At 35.8% G+C, this 10099-nt stretch overlaps 1 long non-coding RNA gene across 1 annotated transcript in view; it reads left to right on the top strand.

Moving 5' to 3' along the window:
* The first annotated feature begins 461 nt into the window (after nucleotides 1-461).
* The window catches only part of LOC138355125 (uncharacterized), an 11409-nt gene continuing 1771 nt past the window's right edge, over nucleotides 462-10099 (top strand). The window contains exons 1-3 of the long non-coding RNA XR_011223843.1: nucleotides 462-494; nucleotides 1253-1330; nucleotides 4379-4485. This is a non-coding gene — a long non-coding RNA (uncharacterized lncRNA). The remainder of the gene's footprint in view (nucleotides 495-1252; nucleotides 1331-4378; nucleotides 4486-10099) is intronic.

Raw genomic sequence — 10099 nt, 5'->3', positions numbered from 1 at the left:
TCAACCACAATTTCCTGAATAGATATAACAAAGGGGATATTAATAGGGTATTAAAATTGTCAACACAAGATAGAACACGAAACAATGGGTATAAATTGGATAAGTTTAGATTTAGGAAAGACTTGGGTAAATACAGGTAAATAAATACAAATTTATAAATAAATCTATAAATCCAACATTATGTTTGTAAATCAACTATGTATGTATGAAAAAAAATGACTAATACGTTCGGCGAATGACTTTGACTTCAACTTCACTTTGACTTCGTTCATGTCATCGTATTTTCCGTAATATATAAAGGTTATGACAATGCAATTATATTATTGTGTGCAAATAAGTTTGAAATTTCATGTACCCTAAAAATATTAAAATAAAGAATAAGAATAATTAAATAATTGTTGTAGTAAATTGTCACACGTTCATCATACGCAAACGAACACACAGTTTGGAGCGTCAGTACAAGACCGCCGCCATTTTAAAACACGGCTTCGAATGTAAGTAATGTTTTTCTCGTACTAACACTGTGTTATACAATAGATTTGGTCTTGAATTCACAAATTTAGTTGTTACATCTGACAGAGTATGTTAGACGGTGTAATGCTGGTCCATGTTAACGTATTTGTGGGCTTGGTTGGTTTAAATGTGGAGGCGAGGCCTGGCAGTGCTGGTGTATGTGGAGGCGAGGCGAGGCCTGGCAGTGCTGGTGTATGTGGAGGCGAGGCCTGGCTGTGCTAGTGTGTATATGGAGGCGAGGCCTGGCTGTGCTAGTGTGTATGTGGAGGCGAGGCATGTACAACACTCCCCAATAGGAAGAAAACCCACTGGGTTCTAGGCTAGGTTAGGCTTATCTGTAATAATTGAATTAAGCCTAGCAAAGCCTAGAACCTAGTTCAGTAATTTAAAAAATGTTGTAACTTGAAAAATGCCATTCAATACATTACACAATTTAAATATTTTCAGGCAATCAACACAACCCTCATGTTGGCTAACCCTCTCTCATGTTGGTCAATAATTTAATTATTTTTTTATGGAGTAATTTTTGCTGTTGAAATGTAGTCTTTTTGAGACTACATTTCAAATGTAGTGTGTGTGGAGGCGTGTATGTTAGGTATTACCTAATATACACGGTGTAATATATCTATCTGTGTGAAATAGATTAAATCCATTTATTTGATATTCAGCTAATAGTTCTGTATTTTCTACATTCATCCATGTTTTGGTAAGTGCAATAATATGTATTGTTTCATTGCAGATTAGAGATTCAAGATAGTTCTAGATTTCCGAAGTACTGAAACGCGCGCCATACAGGCTTGGTGGATCTAGGTGCAAGGTAAAATTATTTACATTTACTTTTGTATTTATGTTTTGTATTTATATGCATATATGCATTTATATGCATTATTCTATAGAATAATAGATCTCGTAATAATTTTGCAAAAATAGTGGCATTTACTATTTTTAAAAGATTATTAAAAAATTTACTGATATGGTGCATTCGGAAGGGCGAAGAGGGAGAACGGCCTGTTGACATAGCTCGGGTGCAGGGGGGGGGGGTTGTGTAAAAGCCTGGTTTGTGCCTCGGAGAGGCTATGGGATCCAGTAAGTTCAGTAGAACTTCGGTTTCAACCCTTTTACCCTGTTGTAGCTCAGTCGATTAAGGCAGTGTCTGGGATGCTCCCGGACGCAGGTTCGAATCCTCGTCACGGCCCTTGTGGATTTGTTCATTTGATGCATCACGTTATTGTGATCTGTGTGTGTAATTCTTCACTTGCTACAGCAACAGGAATGTGTGTGTATGTATTTGTGTTGTTGAATATGACCGAAAGTGTAAGATTAATGATTCTAACACAAATCGTCTGAATATTTGTTTTTCTTCACTGTCGAGAGTAGTTAAAAAAATTTACTCGAGTTTATTTTCACACTTTATTTATGGTCCTTAAGTCCCTCTCCTTAATGCTGCTGCTGTTTCTCGCATCTTTGCATCGCTTGTATGTTTGGGGGTTTGGCCTCTTGCTATATATTGATTCCATTTGTGTGTGTTTGGGTCTCAGGCCCTCTCGCAATTTCTGTTGAACAAACCCCTTTTCCTAGTTCTGCATCTCTCCTTTGGTACAAATTTTGTTGTGCTTTTATCATATATTTCACAAAACTTGACATACATTTCATTTACTTCATGTCCTATCAGCAAGTGTTTGTCAAATTCTTTAAGGAAAGTTTATCATCCTGATTGCAGATCTCTAGCGATATTATGTCAACTTCTTGTGGATTCGCAATCATTATTTAATTTACCTTTAGGTGTTCTTTCACCAGCACAGCAACACTGTACCTCTCCCAACCAGTTTAAGATAAAAACTAAGTACTAACTAATTAACTCAATGTAACCTACCTTACCCCCAAAATGACAACCCATGTCTTCTATTTTAAACAATGCTGTTTTGTTGACCAAATTGTATTTTTGTTTTTTTCTGCAATGTTTCCCCCCCCCCCCCCCCCACCACTCTACCACCACATTGAGTTTAGTAGCTCTGTGCACGTCAGGTGCTGTTTAATATACAGACCTACTCCTCCATTTGACCTAGTTTCTCTATCACATCTATATCACTTTGTGCTTTAGCCCTGGTGGAGCTTGGTCCACCAGGCTGTTGTTTGGAGTGGCCCGCAGATCCACATACAGTCTGCATATGATATACAGTCTGTTGATCAATTAAACTACAGTAGTTAGTTTTTATCATCCGAATGCACCAATATGTGTTCATTCTTCCCAGATGAAGGAACTAGGTAATATTCATCATCTGAATGCACCATCTGATGCTTTAACACTCATGATACACGAGAGGTTTAAAAAACTTTTAAAACTTTTAAAACTTTTTGACCTATGTATTTAAAAGCAATTCTAAAGTTAAAAAGTGTAGCATAGGCCCCTCGCAGAATGTTCTTAATATGATCCTCAGGTTATAGTTTTCTATCTAAAACCACCCCTAGATCTCTTTCTTGATCAGAATTCTTTATAGATCTCAGTGGCTCGATCATAGAAACTGCTCTAAATCCTTGTTGGCCTGGATTGTGGAGGTCATTGGTCTCTATAAAACTAGTAATCTGACTCCTGATCACTCTCAAATAATTTTATTATGTGGGATGTTAGTGCAACTGGTCTATAATTCTTTGCCAATGCTTGTGTTGTGTTGTGTTGTTTTGGTAGTGATGTGCAATGTGTTGTTTTGGTAGTGATTCGTCCAGTTCTGGTAGTAGTGCGGTTGTTGTGTAGTGTAGTACTTGTGTGCTTGTTAATGACTTGTATTCCAGTCTTGTGGGTATCTCCTTTCCCCTACGGGCCAACTGCTTTGTTCTTACCTAGCATTTTGCTTTGTTTGGGTATGAATGTTTGTGTGCCGTATATTTTGCAAAATTTGCCATATATCTCATTATTTACTCCTCTGCCTAGCAACAAGTCTGTCTAATTATACTCATTAACTGTTTTTCAAAGTTCCCCATAGTGTCCTTTATTGAAATCGAGTTCATGAACCGTTTCAATGTTCTTATTTTCTTCTAGATTATATCTTAAAGTATATTTAAATGTTATTGTTATTATTGTTATTAAATGTTATTGTGACATTGCATTGCAATTGAGCTATGTTGTTTACCATACCGTTCATTTCGTGAGTATAAGTATAGATGCCACACTTGTGACAGGTAAAACCATGCCTTTTTTGAAAAACAGCACCGTCTGTTGCACGTAAGAGCAACCCACACTATATTATGTTGCGATATTATTTCAATATTTCCGATTGTATTGATAATTTGAATTTTCATAGATTTCAATTTATTTTCATTTCGATTTAATAATTTTGTGTGACATTGCATTGAAATTGAGCTGTGTTGTTTACCATACTGTTCATTTCATGAGTATAGTTTATTTTTTTATTTTTTTCATTTCATTTTTTTAGCTGTTCTTATTTTTCAGTGATGGGAATATCAGATCATTTGATGTTCCCAATTTTCTGATGGAAGCATCAGACCATTATAGAATGCATCGGATGAGGTAGTTTGGAATGGTGGGGAGGACGAGAGGGGGGTATGGTGGGGAAGACGAGGGGACAGAGGAGAGGGTAATGGTGGGGAGGACGAGGGGACAGGGGAGTTGGGGATGGTGGGGACAGGGGAATGCTGGGGAGGACAAAGGGACAGGTGAATGGGAGATGGTGGGGGAGGAAGAAGGACAGGGGAGGGGAAAATGGTAAGGAGGACGATGGGACAGGGAAGTGGGAATAGTGGGGATGATGTGGGGACAGGGAAGTGGGAAGGACGAGAGGACTGTGGAATGGGGAATAGCAAAGTGAATTATAATTATATATATTAATTAATTCTTATAAATTTCCAGAAGCCTGTATCAACACCCACACTAATGCAACTGAAAGAGATGTTGAGACAAGTATTGCTGATATGTTGAAGAACGCCCCAAACAAACTCGGTGGAAACAGATACAAGGTAAAGTTTGCCAATTTGCTGTAGTCTAATTCAATTTCTTTTTAGTAATCTTCGAGAACATTTATGCTATGAATAAGATAAAATAATGTAACTGATTTTGATTTATTTACTATTTATTATTTATTTACCGTTATTAGTATAATAGATCTCGTAATAATTTTGCAAAAATAATGGCATTTACTATTTTAAAAAGCTCGGGTGCAGGGGGGGGGGGTTATGTAAAAGCCTGGTTTGTGCCTCGGAGAGGCTATGGGATCCAGTAAGATCGTCCTTCCTTTCCTCCCTAGAATCTGGATGTAGCAGGTGCTCAATTGTCAAAAGTGAAAAATTGGTTTTGTCTTCCGAATGCACCATTTGTGTAAATTTGCTAATAATCTTTTAAAAATAGTAAATGCCATTATTTTTGCAAAATTATTACGAGATCTATTATACTAATAACGGTTTGATAAAATACAGTAGACTGCCTACTGGATAATAGTTCCAGTCCACCTGTAGACAGGGATCTCACATCAGCTTGTATATTATACAAGGATAAGATTTGATTTACTTTTGTATTTATATGCATATATGCATTTATATGCATTATTCTCTAGAATAATAGATCTCGTAATAATTTTGCAAAAATAATGGCATTTACTATTTTAAAAAGCTCGGGTGCAGGGGGGGGGGGGTTATGTAAAAGCCTGGTTTGTGCCTCGGAGAGGCTATGGGATCCAGTAAGATCGTCCTTCCTTTCCTCCCTAGAATCTGGATGTAGCAGGTGCTCAATTGTCAAAAGTGAAAAATTGGTTTTGTCTTCCGAATGCACCATTTGTGTAAATTTGCTAATAATCTTTTAAAAATAGTAAATGCCATTATTTTTGCAAAATTATTACGAGATCTATTATACTAATAACGGTTTGATAAAATACAGTAGACTGCCTACTGGATAATAGTTCCAGTCCACCTGTAGACAGGGATCTCACATCAGCTTGTATATTATACAAGGATAAGATTTGATTTACTTTTGTATTTATATGCATATATGCATTTATATGCATTATTCTCTAGAATAATAGATCTCGTAATAATTTTGCAAAAATAGTGGCATTTACTATTTTAAAAAGCTCGGGTGCAGGGGGGGGGGGTTTGTGTAAAAGCCTGGTTTGTGCCTCGGAGAGGCTATGGGATCCAGTAAGATCGTCCTTCCTTTCCTCCCTAGAATCTGGATGTAGCAGGTGCTCAATTGTCAAAAGTGAAAAATTGGTTTTGTCTTCCGAATGCACCATTTGTGTAAATTTGCTAATAATCTTTTAAAAATAGTAAATGCCATTATTTTTGCAAAATTATTACGAGATCTATTATACTAATAACGGTTTGATAAAATACAGTAGACTGCCTACTGGATAATAGTTCCAGTCCACCTGTAGACAGGGATCTCACATCAGCTTGTATATTATACAAGGATAAGATTTGATTTACTTTTGTATTTATATGCATATATGCATTTATATGCATTATTCTCTAGAATAATAGATCTCGTAATAATTTTGCAAAAATAGTGGCATTTACTATTTTAAAAAGCTCGGGTGCAGGGGGGGGGGGTTTGTGTAAAAGCCTGGTTTGTGCCTCGGAGAGGCTATGGGATCCAGTAAGATCGTCCTTCCTTTCCTCCCTAGAATCTGGATGTAGCAGGTGCTCAATTGTCAAAAGTGAAAAATTGGTTTTGTCTTCCGAATGCACCATTTGTGTAAATTTGCTAATAATCTTTTAAAAATAGTAAATGCCATTATTTTTGCAAAATTATTACGAGATCTATTATACTAATAACGGTTTGATAAAATACAGTAGACTGCCTACTGGATAATAGTTCCAGTCCACCTGTAGACAGGGATCTCACATCAGCTTGTATATTATACAAGGATAAGATTTGATTTACTTTTGTATTTATATGCATATATGCATTTATATGCATTATTCTCTAGAATAATAGATCTCGTAATAATTTTGCAAAAATAGTGGCATTTACTATTTTAAAAAGCTCGGGTGCAGGGGGGGGGGGTTTGTGTAAAAGCCTGGTTTGTGCCTCGGAGAGGCTATGGGATCCAGTAAGATCGTCCTTCCTTTCCTCCCTAGAATCTGGATGTAGCAGGTGCTCAATTGTCAAAAGTGAAAAATTGGTTTTGTCTTCCGAATGCACCATTTGTGTAAATTTGCTAATAATCTTTTAAAAATAGTAAATGCCATTATTTTTGCAAAATTATTACGAGATCTATTATACTAATAACGGTTTGATAAAATACAGTAGACTGCCTACTGGATAATAGTTCCAGTCCACCTGTAGACAGGGATCTCACATCAGCTTGTATATTATACAAGGATAAGATTTGATTTACTTTTGTATTTATATGCATATATGCATTTATATGCATTATTCTCTAGAATAATAGATCTCGTAATAATTTTGCAAAAATAGTGGCATTTACTATTTTAAAAAGCTCGGGTGCAGGGGGGGGGGGTTTGTGTAAAAGCCTGGTTTGTGCCTCGGAGAGGCTATGGGATCCAGTAAGATCGTCCTTCCTTTCCTCCCTAGAATCTGGATGTAGCAGGTGCTCAATTGTCAAAAGTGAAAAATTGGTTTTGTCTTCCGAATGCACCATTTGTGTAAATTTGCTAATAATCTTTTAAAAATAGTAAATGCCATTATTTTTGCAAAATTATTACGAGATCTATTATACTAATAACGGTTTGATAAAATACAGTAGACTGCCTACTGGATAATAGTTCCAGTCCACCTGTAGACAGGGATCTCACATCAGCTTGTATATTATACAAGGATAAGATTTGATTTACTTTTGTATTTATATGCATATATGCATTTATATGCATTATTCTCTAGAATAATAGATCTCGTAATAATTTTGCAAAAATAGTGGCATTTACTATTTTAAAAAGCTCGGGTGCAGGGGGGGGGGGTTTGTGTAAAAGCCTGGTTTGTGCCTCGGAGAGGCTATGGGATCCAGTAAGATCGTCCTTCCTTTCCTCCCTAGAATCTGGATGTAGCAGGTGCTCAATTGTCAAAAGTGAAAAATTGGTTTTGTCTTCCGAATGCACCATTTGTGTAAATTTGCTAATAATCTTTTAAAAATAGTAAATGCCATTATTTTTGCAAAATTATTACGAGATCTATTATACTAATAACGGTTTGATAAAATACAGTAGACTGCCTACTGGATAATAGTTCCAGTCCACCTGTAGACAGGGATCTCACATCAGCTTGTATATTATACAAGGATAAGATTTGATTTACTTTTGTATTTATATGCATATATGCATTTATATGCATTATTCTCTAGAATAATAGATCTCGTAATAATTTTGCAAAAATAGTGGCATTTACTATTTTAAAAAGCTCGGGTGCAGGGGGGGGGGGTTTGTGTAAAAGCCTGGTTTGTGCCTCGGAGAGGCTATGGGATCCAGTAAGATCGTCCTTCCTTTCCTCCCTAGAATCTGGATGTAGCAGGTGCTCAATTGTCAAAAGTGAAAAATTGGTTTTGTCTTCCGAATGCACCATTTGTGTAAATTTGCTAATAATCTTTTAAAAATAGTAAATGCCATTATTTTTGCAAAATTATTACGAGATCTATTATACTAATAACGGTTTGATAAAATACAGTAGACTGCCTACTGGATAATAGTTCCAGTCCACCTGTAGACAGGGATCTCACATCAGCTTGTATATTATACAAGGATAAGATTTGATTTACTTTTGTATTTATATGCATATATGCATTTATATGCATTATTCTCTAGAATAATAGATCTCGTAATAATTTTGCAAAAATAGTGGCATTTACTATTTTAAAAAGCTCGGGTGCAGGGGGGGGGGGTTTGTGTAAAAGCCTGGTTTGTGCCTCGGAGAGGCTATGGGATCCAGTAAGATCGTCCTTCCTTTCCTCCCTAGAATCTGGATGTAGCAGGTGCTCAATTGTCAAAAGTGAAAAATTGGTTTTGTCTTCCGAATGCACCATTTGTGTAAATTTGCTAATAATCTTTTAAAAATAGTAAATGCCATTATTTTTGCAAAATTATTACGAGATCTATTATACTAATAACGGTTTGATAAAATACAGTAGACTGCCTACTGGATAATAGTTCCAGTCCACCTGTAGACAGGGATCTCACATCAGCTTGTATATTATACAAGGATAAGATTTGATTTACTTTTGTATTTATATGCATATATGCATTTATATGCATTATTCTCTAGAATAATAGATCTCGTAATAATTTTGCAAAAATAGTGGCATTTACTATTTTAAAAAGCTCGGGTGCAGGGGGGGGGGGTTTGTGTAAAAGCCTGGTTTGTGCCTCGGAGAGGCTATGGGATCCAGTAAGATCGTCCTTCCTTTCCTCCCTAGAATCTGGATGTAGCAGGTGCTCAATTGTCAAAAGTGAAAAATTGGTTTTGTCTTCCGAATGCACCATTTGTGTAAATTTGCTAATAATCTTTTAAAAATAGTAAATGCCATTATTTTTGCAAAATTATTACGAGATCTATTATACTAATAACGGTTTGATAAAATACAGTAGACTGCCTACTGGATAATAGTTCCAGTCCACCTGTAGACAGGGATCTCACATCAGCTTGTATATTATACAAGGATAAGATTTGATTTACTTTTGTATTTATATGCATATATGCATTTATATGCATTATTCTCTAGAATAATAGATCTCGTAATAATTTTGCAAAAATAGTGGCATTTACTATTTTAAAAAGCTCGGGTGCAGGGGGGGGGGGTTTGTGTAAAAGCCTGGTTTGTGCCTCGGAGAGGCTATGGGATCCAGTAAGATCGTCCTTCCTTTCCTCCCTAGAATCTGGATGTAGCAGGTGCTCAATTGTCAAAAGTGAAAAATTGGTTTTGTCTTCCGAATGCACCATTTGTGTAAATTTGCTAATAATCTTTTAAAAATAGTAAATGCCATTATTTTTGCAAAATTATTACGAGATCTATTATACTAATAACGGTTTGATAAAATACAGTAGACTGCCTACTGGTTTTACCTGTAATAAGGTTTGATACAGATGATTATGATTATGGTTTTGGCATAATGGAATACATGATGAAGGAATTATCAAAATTGACATTTTTATCAGGGGATATCCTGAATATTGTCAAAATGACGGAAACCCATATGTCAAAAACACATGGAGATATACCAATCCTGGAAGACATTCTTCCATCCCCACTTGAAACTGTTGAGCAGGTGGAAAGTCTGTCACATGAGCTAAAAGTTAACAGTGAATATAAAAAGAGTATGGTAAGTGTTGCTTAATTCTTTTAGCCTGAGTATGGTAAGTGTTGCTGAATTTTTTTAGCCTTGTACATATGTCTTTTGATTAGTTTTTTTGCAGATGAAGGAAGGTGGGGTGGCACATAATTGATTGTTCAGTGTTATGTTTAAGGTACAAATAAAACAAAAGCAAAAGTTACTCAAATTCGTTGATTTTTGTAATAGTTAAGAAGGAAAATATTTTAATGCTATTTATTTAATACAGTTGGAAATTAGAAAATCTAATGTTGAGATTGAAAGATATATATTATTCTCTATTACCTTACAGCTTATGCAT

The sequence above is a fragment of the Procambarus clarkii genome, chromosome 6 (genome assembly GCF_040958095.1).
Source record: "Procambarus clarkii isolate CNS0578487 chromosome 6, FALCON_Pclarkii_2.0, whole genome shotgun sequence".
Classification (NCBI taxonomy): domain Eukaryota; kingdom Metazoa; phylum Arthropoda; class Malacostraca; order Decapoda; family Cambaridae; genus Procambarus; species Procambarus clarkii.
Note: the sequence above shows the minus strand (reverse complement) of the source record. Positions and strands in the feature narration are given on the sequence as shown.